The sequence below is a fragment of the Bidens hawaiensis genome, unplaced genomic scaffold, assembly GCF_021521415.1.
Source record: "Bidens hawaiensis isolate Kalapana, Puna unplaced genomic scaffold, B.hawaiensis_p1.1 tig00027131_1, whole genome shotgun sequence".
NCBI classification, from domain to species: domain Eukaryota; kingdom Viridiplantae; phylum Streptophyta; class Magnoliopsida; order Asterales; family Asteraceae; genus Bidens; species Bidens hawaiensis.
This window is the reverse complement of record NW_027494386.1, coordinates 76431-88812: the sequence shown is the minus strand read 5'-3', so window position 1 is coordinate 88812 and position 12382 is coordinate 76431.

Sequence of the window (12382 nt, the reverse complement as noted above, 5' to 3'; positions counted from 1 at the left end):
TATTTTCCAGCCGAGAGCACCGAGAAAAGGTTTGACCAGTGGATTTTGGCAACAACTTAATCCCTATTTTAGAGGGATTCAAACTGTTTCCAAAGATAGGTCAATCTTTGGCCAAAATATCGCCTATTCTTCTTCTCCGATCACAGACTCACCGGAAACAACAGGAACTACCCAACCTTGATATTTTGAATCCGTTGATATCACAATAACGAGCCTGAATTCTTCAAAGGCGCTAATACCAATTGTAAGTCCCGAATCTGGATCACTACAATATGATATCAACCAAACGAGTATTGGTGCTGAATACCAACACTCGGTGATTCAAGAACACAAATAAGAACAAGTGAAATAACACGGAGTTGCTTCAAAACACACGTATATTATTGAATACGTCTGGTGCTTAAGCACTTACAAAACTTGATAATACTACTCGGAATGAACAACCTTAACCCTATACATAACAAGACTATATATAGGCATAACAACCAATCAAGCCGACCCAAACACCAAAAGCCCACCGAGAACACATAAGTGTTCTCGGTTTACATACGCACCCAAAAACCCAACCCAAATAACTAGAACTAAGTACAAATCAAGCCCAAACCACAAAACTAGGCCCAACAAATGAACTTGAGTCATTAACTGTTACCTAGTATAAGTGTTTAAGTTATGAAAACGTGTTCAACGACACATGAGTCTAAGACCCATGTATGGACTCACACACAAACTTGACCCAATGACTCGTTGGTGACTAAAATTAGTTTCAGCAGTTTTAATTTTTTCTAACATACAACCTATGTCACAACAAGATCAAACCATCAAGGAAGGGTCATGTAATTCAAATTCTAGTCAACCAGTTTACAAGACAGATGCTAGCATGTACAAATTAATTTATTTAACCAAGAATTCCTTAGTGATAAATTCCACAAAATATACCACAAAGAATGTATGAATTGTGTTTCTCAATATATTTTTATTATATTTTTACTTTGTGTAAAACATTCACCATAAATCAATCATCACAGGTAGGTACAGATAATCCATCAGGTTGCGTAATAAAAAGTATAGACTTACTTAAACCAATAAACTTAACCAATTCAAGCAAGTCCAACCTGGTAAGAATCCTAACTCAAAATATGAAGTACTGAAAGTGGAACCAACCCATTTGGTTTTGTCATTAGGGAGTTATGGTGTCGAAAATACAGACCAGAAAACAACTCCCAGAATCCGCTTTGACCCACAAACTTGCCAAATCATGAAAACAATTCAAAACTCATTCGAAAATTACAATCTATAGCTCTAGAAACTAGACCAAACTAGAACATATGGAATCAAGAATCGATCAAAAACCATTGTTTAACATACGAGAACGAATCTGTCATAAAACTGTTGTCAACAAAACTCAAACCCTAAAATGTTTATGACATCTCTAGGGTTCTAAATAGATTAAATAAAATAAATTAACATCACAATCAGGTTATATCATCAATAATATAGTGATATTTATCTAGGGCTTCATCAAGAACAAGAGATTTTTCATAAAAAACAATCAAACGTCTAGCACTAACTTAAAACGATTAAGCAGCATACAATTATTATTCTAAACACATAACAATCATCACGAACTCGTTTGTATTTCTAGGGTTTCATAAGAACTCATCAAAATCATAAAATTAACCAAAATTGAGATTGATTCTTACTAGTTATGTGTGTAGGAGTGTTAGAAAGCTAAAAAATCACCAAGAATTGCAAGAAATTGAAAGATGGAGATGAATTGAAGATGATTGAGGATAGTTGTGTTTTGATTGATGGTATGGGGGCTGCAACATCTGGTCACGGTTAAGTGGGAAGTAATTTAGGTTTGGGTAATTTTTATTTTACCTAATTATAAATTAAAACAAGGGTTTGTGCCATTCAAAGTGGGCTTTAGGGCTTTTAACGGGCTTTCAATCATAAAACGAGCTATTCATGAATTTTTACGACCGAAACACTAACCCGAGTCTATAAAAGTAAAACCTCATTGTTATTTTATAAATACCATTTTATAAAAGCCAAAAACATAACTGATACGGGCAAATTATCACAATTTCAAGAAACAAGCAATGGACTAAACACATAATCATTTAGCATGTAATTCACATAGATAATATTATAGACATATGCTCAATATATTATTTTCGTATTTACACCAAAATTCGGGTCAGACTCGTGTGATTTGGTAATTCATTGAATAACCGCTTCGTGAATGTTTATGCAATAGTTGACACATTTAATTAACCATAATTAAGTTAAATGCATGAATAAGTGTTTGGGATAATGGATTTTGTGTTAACGGAGTTAACGTGAAAATGTGGGGTGTCGTACACGGCCAAACCATGAAACAACATTAAACAAAAGGATTCAGGCTTGAATCACCACCTTCATTACCCTTGTCCGCAGCTGCATCCGCAGCATCCTTCGCCACTTCAGCAACCACACTATCCTTGACCCAAATATCATCCTTAACTTCAGGATCCTTAGCACCTAAGGATCTTTCACCTTTAAGAGTTGCCAAGGTTTTCTCCTAAGACTTGGTATCCCATAAAGAAATTTCTAGGCCTTTAGCAGCAGCTTCCTCAGCCCTCTTCAACCGATCTTGAGCAATGATGATAATATTTTTTTTATTAACACCTGCCACATACTTCTCCAGCTCTTGAGCTTGCCGAGCCTCCGTATCCTTCTTCTCCTGAGAATTCAGGGATCCCAACCGACCACACTTCTTCTTCATGGAATCAAGTTCCTTGGTTAAATGATCCATCTTCTCCCTTCCAGCTTGGGCGGGTTGATCACCATTCAACACATCCCTCTCCATCCTTCTAGCGTGCTTTTCCATCCCTTGATAGCAGGAGCAAAGATGATTCATCCCCTACGAAATTTCAAAGAACAAGGCATAAGAGAATCTATAAACATCCAAAGATAAGGATGAGAATCACTTACTCCACAAAGTGTAGCCTTCAGCTTTTCCAAGGTGTCCTATTGGTTCAGATCCTCAAAAGAGTCTTGAACCATCCTCTTTTTACATAAAGTCGGTTTGAGTGGAACAAATGGAGTACTCCGAATTGCAGTCTTACATATTGTGGGAGCAGGTTTCTATTCTATTGTAACATCCCCAAAATTCTGGTTCAAATTTGACAACTTAGCAAAGACGAGGGATCTAAAATTTCTTCAAAAGAGAAAATGAAAATATAAATATGAAAGAGGAATGATCCCATATTGAAGAAACGAGAAAAATAGGCTCATCCCACATGGAAAGAAGAAAGAAATTGGAGTCATTTCACATGTGTATAAATATGAAAGATAAATTCCTCTCACATTGATAAATTATAAAACTTGTAAGCTTTCTATAAGATAAAGAGTTTCCATAGTAATATTCTTATATGCCAAGATGGACCCAGTGGTTCTAGCGGAGGGTGTAAAACACCTGACACCCACGTGCACGAATGATGGGCGCAATATGGCGCTTTGATGGCAAGCTGCCTCTAGTATTTTCGAAAAATGAAAACGAGATCAATACGTGACAAGTTACCAAAGAAAAGGGACCAAAAAGGAAAATTTTAATCTAGGAAACCATCGCGCTACGCGAAGGGCAATGAACATGCCTATCGCGATACGTGACGGAGCCTCGCACAAAACAAGATCTAGGCGGTGTCTCGCTACGCGATGGACCAGCCCAGAACTCCGCCGCGATACGCGACGAGACTGAAATGACGTGTGGTAGGCCACGTGTCGTCACGTGGAAGCCTCTGAATATTATGATTCATCGCAATACGTGCTGACCCTTCAGAGAGGCATCGCGATACTTGTTGGGATACAGAAATGGCATTTCTTCCTCACACCAAACACCTTCACTTACACATAGTTAGCATAATTTTGTGTGCCAATCCACGTAGTGCATGCAAAGCTCCGAGGTTCCGACGGTTTAATCCTTGTACGCGACATAGAGTAGAAGTGCTGCTCATTCAAGCAAGGTGTATAAACTCCAAATACCCATGTGAGTTAGGGTTCTGCTTAAGTTATTATTTTATTATTATATTATATGGCTTAGACCATAGTCGGGGGTATAGCTCAAACATTGATCATATTTAAATAAGCTTTATATATGAAATGGTTATATTTAAAATAATGTTTCGTTATATTAAGAAACATAGAATTTTATATACATGAAGATATAGTCAAAATATAGTTTCTTCATGATTAAGAAACATAAGATTTTATATACAAAGGTTATTGTCGAATGACGTTTCTTCTTGAAGAAAAAACCTATTATGTGTCACACCCCAACCTAAGGCGGAAATGTCGGGGCGTGAACTGATTGCCACAGCTCACAAGGTACTATCATGCAATATTTAAGTGACAATATCTATTAATTAAATTCAATTTTCAAATAAATCAAATACAAACAAATACATAATTCATACAACAATACAAATTTTATATTTCTTGATTAAGATATTCTTCTAACTAAATTCTTCAATAAGTCTTCACCAACCTGCATTAAATTTCTACGATAACCTGCATATGCGTATAAAATAGAATATTTGTCAACAACACATGTTAAGTGAGTAAAACACTAGTTTAAGACACAACAATAATAGTATATAGTAAATAAAGAAAGATGCAAACTGTTCCTGTGAGAATAAACAATTAATCCATGTCACATAAACACTCAATCAAAACATAAAGAAAGCAAACCATGAAGAAAGCAAACCATAAAGAAAGGGCTCAACCAATCCATATAAATGGACATTGGTTACCAAAGCAAGGACTAAACCGTTGCCATAAAAATGGACATCGGTTGCCGAAGTAAGCATACAACGTTCAAATAAAGCAAGTAAGCAAATAGCAAGTTAGACATAAGCTGATATACACACAAGGATTAACAGTTTCGGTTTTGAATACTACATAATAGATAAATATGATAGATACGCACATGTCCCCAAAAAGGTTAAAAATAAGTAAAAAGGAGAGTGATTACTCACCTGATTGGAGGAACGAAATTACAAATGAGGATGACGTGAGGAAAGTAAACCCTTCGGGATATACCGTCAAGGATTCCTGTAATGATGTTTGATTGATGGTGAACAACCACGGGATAAGAACGGCAAGAGCACGATGTGTTTGAATCCTTTATAAGCTGAAATAACGTAATTGATTTAGGGGTTTGAACGGCGCTGGTCTAAGGAAGGTGCAGACGTAAGGAATTGGATTTTTATTAATCTTAAGATAGTAAAATCGTTCTAGGTCAAGATGGTTTATCAATAATATCAATACGCGTTATACATGATCTTGTTTCTTAATTACATTAGTTGGTGTGGCCAATTTAAGCATGTAAAACAATTTAGGAGATTCAATTTCCTAAACTATAACGAACATTGTGTTGCAAGGTATAAAACGGGTATTTGGGTTTTGACATGGGTTAAAGAGTTTGGGTTAATAATATATTAATATAACATAAATTGCAATTAGATCCCTGAACTATAAAGATGGAAGCATTAGGGGTTAAAAGTTTAGTTTTGGGTTAAAAAGGTTTATTTTTCAAAGATGTTTTAGTAATTAAATATTTAAATAATAATATTAAAACATTAAAATAATATTAATGAATCGTTAAATGCGATATTTTATTAGTAAAATATTCTGAACATAAAACGGGTCGGGTAATATAAAATGGTAAAGCCGAGTTGTTACAGTCTCCCATAATTTAGGGAATTTCGTCCCGAAATTAAAAGATACTATAACAAAGCATTAAATTTTTTTAGGAAAGAAAAATCTTAAATATAGCTTTTAAAATTTATAATAACATAGAACTTTGAGTAGTTAAAACAATGCTCCAAATGCAAATCCGATAAGGGCGCTTATATATAGGATGTACTAGCGGCGTATCCACCATGTCCTTATCATCTTTACATTTGTACCGTTATCCCAACTACTTTCAATTTTATATTATAACACACAATATTATGCATCATGATTTCCATGCGAAGACTTCGATAATTATGTTCTGGACCATAATTATTGTTATCGTCGGATGGTCCACATGATTTGTCCTATCGTGTGGATTTAGAAAACGTTTGAAATATATTTTTAAGAATAGAAATCCTTCAGTGTAAAGATTTTTAAGTGAGACGTTTTTAAATAGACAAAATTTTATAGTTTGGTTATTTAAAATGAGGATTTTATAAAGCCACCCTTCGATAATTTTAAACTTTACTCGAGGGGCATAATAATAGGAAATTTTATTAATAATTTGTAAAAACGTTAATTCGATACAAGGTAGAAAGGTCAAATTTAAGTAAAATAGAATACGACGAGCGAAAAAGACTTCTAGTAGTTTAAATCTTCAGTTGCGCATGACTTGAAACTCTAGGTTTAATGGTTTGAAAGAAGGTTGTTAAACGTGAGCTTGCAGGTGCGGGACTTGGTAAGTTTGGGTTAGGTAAGGTTGGCCTTGATTTATGGGAGGTTTTTGAAGGACAAGAGTTCAATAGGTTTGGACTTGATGAGAAGTGTAGTAAGGTGTAGCTATAGTTTGAATTTGATTAGTTTAGAAAATCTAAAGGCACATATTGTGTAGAGTATTAGGGTCTCCTGAATGGTAGCAAGCACGGGAGTAGGGCATGTATTTGCAAGGATGATCGAAGCGATTACATTTGATGCAGAAACAATATAAGGATTGAGTCGAATGATTAAGGTTACTAGTGGGCAATACGAGTGAACACCGATGGAGAGTTTCTTTCTCGGGATATTTTGATTTTGTCGAGGTTGATGATTGATTTTATTAACAACATAGTTTTTATGATTAGACTTGCGCTTGTTGTTGTTGTTGCGAGGATGAGTAGGGGTAAATGAATTTAAAATTTCAATCAACTAAGTTAATGGAGAAGCTCGACTTTGTTGTATTAATGTTTTGAATTTGAACTTATATTTTAGAGGTTGCAGCAGTTAACTCATTTGATATACACGCGTTGGTCATGAGAACTAGACGATTGATGTCGAGGACGACAGTGATTTCTGAGATGAGACATTTCATGAGGACCAAAAATAAAGATTATAAGATGAAGGATAAGTTGAGGAAAACATTAGATTAATAAAATGTTTAAGTATGTAGATAACATATTATCACGTTACCTTAAAAAGTAAGGGAATTTGCGTCATAAGGATTAAAACTAAAAGATTATAAGATGAGGGGGGGGGGGTACATGGCGTAAATAGTTATTAAATAATGTAGTCAATATGATTAATGTGTGATGACTACATGAGGAGTTAAGTCCGTTTAAAATTTAGATAATTAAGTTTACAATAAACTAACAAAATATAAATTGTGGATGTTGGCCTCCCATGAGCTTTCCATGGCAATTTGAATGGCCCAACAAACTAACGGAAAAAAAAAAACAACTGAGTTAGACAACCCATGAGCGTTACATGGAAATTTGATTGTCCCAACTAATTAATGAATTAACAATGCAATGAAGTTTGTCGGCCCAATGAGCGTTACACGGCGTTTTAACCGACCAAATAAAATAACGAACTATCGAAATAAATATGAGTAGTTGGAGTATCTTTTGAATCACCACGTTGATTACTCCAACAAAAATATGAAAACAAGTTAAGAAATGGATAGTAGGAGTGCCCATGGTTTCATGGATTTTCCACCCAACTAACAATTTAAATAACGAAACACAATAATTGGGAAAACCGAGTTTAGCCATGAACCACCGTGAATTCGGTTTAATAAACAACCTAAGGTGTCGGTCGTATGACAATTGTGTTCCTCTTTGGCCGAGAGGAACTTGTCATGCTACCAAGCTTTAAGATGAAGGAGCAAAAACAAAAGTAGGGAATTCTTAAGGAATTTCCCAGAAATAAAAGGCAATCTAATTTAATTTAAAATATTTATGAAAAATTTTCTTTAAAGGTTGAGGTATAGCCTCGGAGTTGTGTGTGTGCGCATAACAATATAATAATAAGAATAATCATTATTTAAACAGTTAAATATGTACTTAATCTAGCAAGCAATTACGTAAGCTGTAACAATCAAATAGAACACATTAGGTAAACAAATAAGCACGTATGGGGCTCCTAAGCATGTTACTAGGGCACCACTAACGACCTATCTTAAACCTTCGGCTCTGATACCAATCTGTCACACCCCAACCTAAGGCGGAAATGTCGGGGCGTGAACTGATTGCCACAGCTCACAAGGTACTATCATGCAATATTTAAGTGACAATATCTATTAATTAAATTCAATTTTCAAATAAATCAAATACAAACAAATACATAATTCATACAACAATACAAACTTAATATTTCTTGATTAAGATATTCTTCTAACTAAATTCTTCAATAAGTCTTCACCAACCTGCATTAAATTTCTACGATAACCTGCATATGCGTATAAAATAGAATATTTGTCAACAACACATGTTGAGTGAGTAAAACACCAGTTTAAGACACAACAATAATAGTATATAGTAAATAAAGAAAGATGCAAACTGTTCCTGTGAGAATAAACAGTTAAGCCATGTCACATAAACACTCAATCAAAATATAAAGAAAGCAAACCATAAAGAAAGGGCTCAACCAATCCATATAAATGGACATTGGTTACCAAAGCAAGGACTAAACCGTTGCCATAAAAATGGACATCGGTTGCCGAAGTAAGCATACAACGTTCAAATAAAGCAAGTAAGCAAATAGCAAGTTAGACATAAACTGATATACACACAAGGATTAACAGTTACGGTTTTGAATACTATATAATAGATAAATATGATAGATACGCACATGTCCCCAGAAAGGTTAAAAATAAGTAAAAAGGAGAGTGATTACTCACCTGATTGGAGGAACGAAATTACAAATGAGGATGACGTGAGGAAAGTAAACCCTTCGGGATATACCGTCAAGGATTCCTGTAATGATGTTTGATTGATGGTGAACAACCACGGGATAAGAACGGCAAGAGCACGATGGGTTTGAATCCTTTATAAGCTGAAATAACGTAATTGATTTTAGGGGTTTGAACGGCGCTGGTCTAAGGAAGGTGCAGATGTAAGGAATTGGATTTTTATTAATCTTAAGATAGTAAAATCGTTCTAGGTCAAGACGGTTTATCAATAATATCAATACGCGTTATACATGATCTTGTTTCTTAATTACATTATTCGGTGTGGCCGATTTAAGCATGTAAAACAATATAGGAGATTCAATTTCCTAAAATTATAACGAACATTGTGTTGCAAGGTATAAAACGGGTATTTGGGTTTTGAAATGGGTTAAAGAGTTTGGGTTAATAATATATTAATATAACATATATTGCAATTAGATCCCTGAACTATAAAGATGGAAGCATCAGGGGTTAAAAGTTTAGTTTTGGGTTAAAAAGGTTCCTTTTTCAAAGTTGTTTTAGTAATTAAATATTTAAATAATAATATTAAAACATTAAAATAATAATAATGACTCGTTAAATACGATATTTTATTAGTAAAATTTCCCGAACATAAAACAGGTCGGGTAATATAAAATGGTAAAGCCGAGTTGTTACATTATGAATGTTTTTTCATAAATAATGCAGATGATTGGTAAATAAACAGAAAGACTACGGGTCTAAATATTTTGTTCAAATAAATGACATATCAAGGTTTAAAGCTATCAAAATAAGACTAAGAGTCTGTAGCTAAATCAAGAGATGATTCAGATATTTATGTAAACCTATTTTATTATAGGTTAAGTATCATTCATTCACAAAATTTTTCAAACGAGATCACCACATCATTCAGAATAGATAATAACAGGAGAATACGTTAAATCTTTTACAATCAGTCAATAAGATAAACGGGTTGTTTTTCTTAAAAGTCAATCAAATGTGTATAAGAGATTACGTGATCTCTCATATACAAGATAAAAAATAAAAACAAATCAGACCGAGTACACATGTGTCTAGATTCAAACGTACTTGTCTAGCCTATTATGCAAGGCTACGTGGCCACAGGTTAACTGTCAAAACCAAGTTCTCCAATGGGCATCAGTTCCTGGAGAACCTTAGTTGTGTATGTATGGAAAGTGCTACAAATCCCAAAAATAAAAAAAACGTTTATGTTGAGATTGTCTAAAAAAACTATATTGGCAGTTAAAGATTTAATAAATGTTTTTAGAGTCAATGATTCATCAGCATATTGCTTATATGCTGACGTATTTTTTTTTTACATTTCTGGAAAACAGATTTATCACAGATAGCAAGGAGATATAATCACTCATTAAGTTATATGACCACTATATGGAGATGGCTCAATTTCTAATTATTATTATATTGCAAACAAGATCAAACAAGGTTTGTAAATCAAACACTCTGGTATTTATTATCCGAGAAGCTTTCAAAATAATTAATATTTTAATTATAAACAAAGTTTTCCGCTAATTAACCCGCAATTCTGATATATTTAAAAAACAGGTACCAACTAATGTGCCATACTCCTAGGCTGCAAGTCGGGGTGTGACATTTTTAATGATCACTCAACCAGAAGAAAGGATGCTAATAATATCATTAACGCTAAAGTCGAGACTAGGATTTTTTTTATACTGTCAAGAATCCTTTTAGATCAATCCCTTATTAAAATTACATATATACATAAAATAACCAAATTATACAGGATCCTTACCTTGAGACATGGCAGATTGAGATTGTTGAGATTCAAAGCTTACTTCTACACTTGGAGCCTTCAAGGCAAAACTTCTGTCCAGCAGGATCAAGATAAAAAACAAGCTTCACCTTCTTGGCAATATCCCCATGGGGAGGGGCAAGTTCGGAAAAGTTTATGCCTACACAAAATAATCAAGATTAGCAAAGGATAAAAGACAAGGATCACAAAATCTAAGAATCTTACCCTTGGTAACACAAATAATTGGAAGTTCCTCTCCATTGATTTTCGATTTCGTATGCACAAAGAAGAATTTACCCTTCTAGTTTAAATCATTTTGAGTGCTTTTTAAGATGAGAGATTCTTGGCCAGGTTTGGTTTTAAAAAGGTAACGATATGAAACATGGGGATGGAGATTGTAACAATAAGCTAGCTCAGAAAACCAAAGTCAATATCATGATCAAGGTCCTGAATCATATCTTCAAGAACAAAAAAGATCCTCCAGGCCATCGGCATAAGTTGAGCCAAACTCAAGCCGGTAACTTTAAAAAACTTGGTGGTTAGGCTGGGAACGGATAAGTGAAACCAATCTTAAAAGGATGATAGGGGAAACAAACCCACTTTTCGATGCTAAGTTTGATTTGGAATTAGAATCGAACAGTCTAAAAATGTCATTTTTATTAAAAGCGAGGGAAGACGTCAAGGCCTCAATGTTAGAATCAGGGAAAGCAATTATCTTGGCTAGAAAGTTCAAGAATCTGTTGATCGATGAATTCATATGCCGAAACACCCGAAGTGAAGGGATAAGACTTAGACATTTTCTTCCCCATGACCTAAGAAAAAAACAAAAAGAAAGATGGAATATTACCTAGAGAGCGATGAAGAACAAGTGAAGATTATGATCTTGGAAGGAAGGTATTAAACCACAATTGCAATGATCACACATTGATAACCGCTCCACGTCTAATCAGCCTGCGTAACCGTCAATCAAGAGGGAATTTAAAATATTTGTGTTATTTACATCCTCACAACAGTAAATATTGGTGGCAACTATTGTGGGTAGAAATTTGAAGGATCATGGCAAGCAGAATCCTCAGAAGAATCCTCACAGTGCATCAGGATCATAGACAGACAAGATCCTTAGTACGTATTATTGTTAACTAACATTATCATTTCACCATTGACTTGGTCTTACAAGCAATGGTCAGCATTTAATGTCCATCTAAAGACTTGATCAAACCATTAAGGCCAAGAGACGTTAGAGGCTATTATAGCATGATTAAGAAAAACATATGCAATCCATAATGGTTCCCGGATCCTCGCCAGGGCAATTAATGCTCATTATACTAGTTATTATTAATTATCTTTCTTGTAACTATATATAAAAGTCATTTTTGATCGTATAGGACACATAAACACACCGATCATGCACTTCCAACGATCATGCACTTCCAACACTTGTAATTTCCATTTTCTATTAATATAATTGAGGCATCGGGGATAGTTTTCCACTCTCGAGGTTTGTTGTCGTAGATCCTCTAAGGATCAACGGTTTATCCTCGCTAAATTGTTGTGTTACCCGTATCATTACTTTCTATTTCGATTGACATATTTAAACAACCTACCTCATATACAAAGTTTGGTTACTTGATTATCATTGTATAACTTTTGACCAAAACAGTGGAAGTAAAAAGAATGCCACTAAAGCT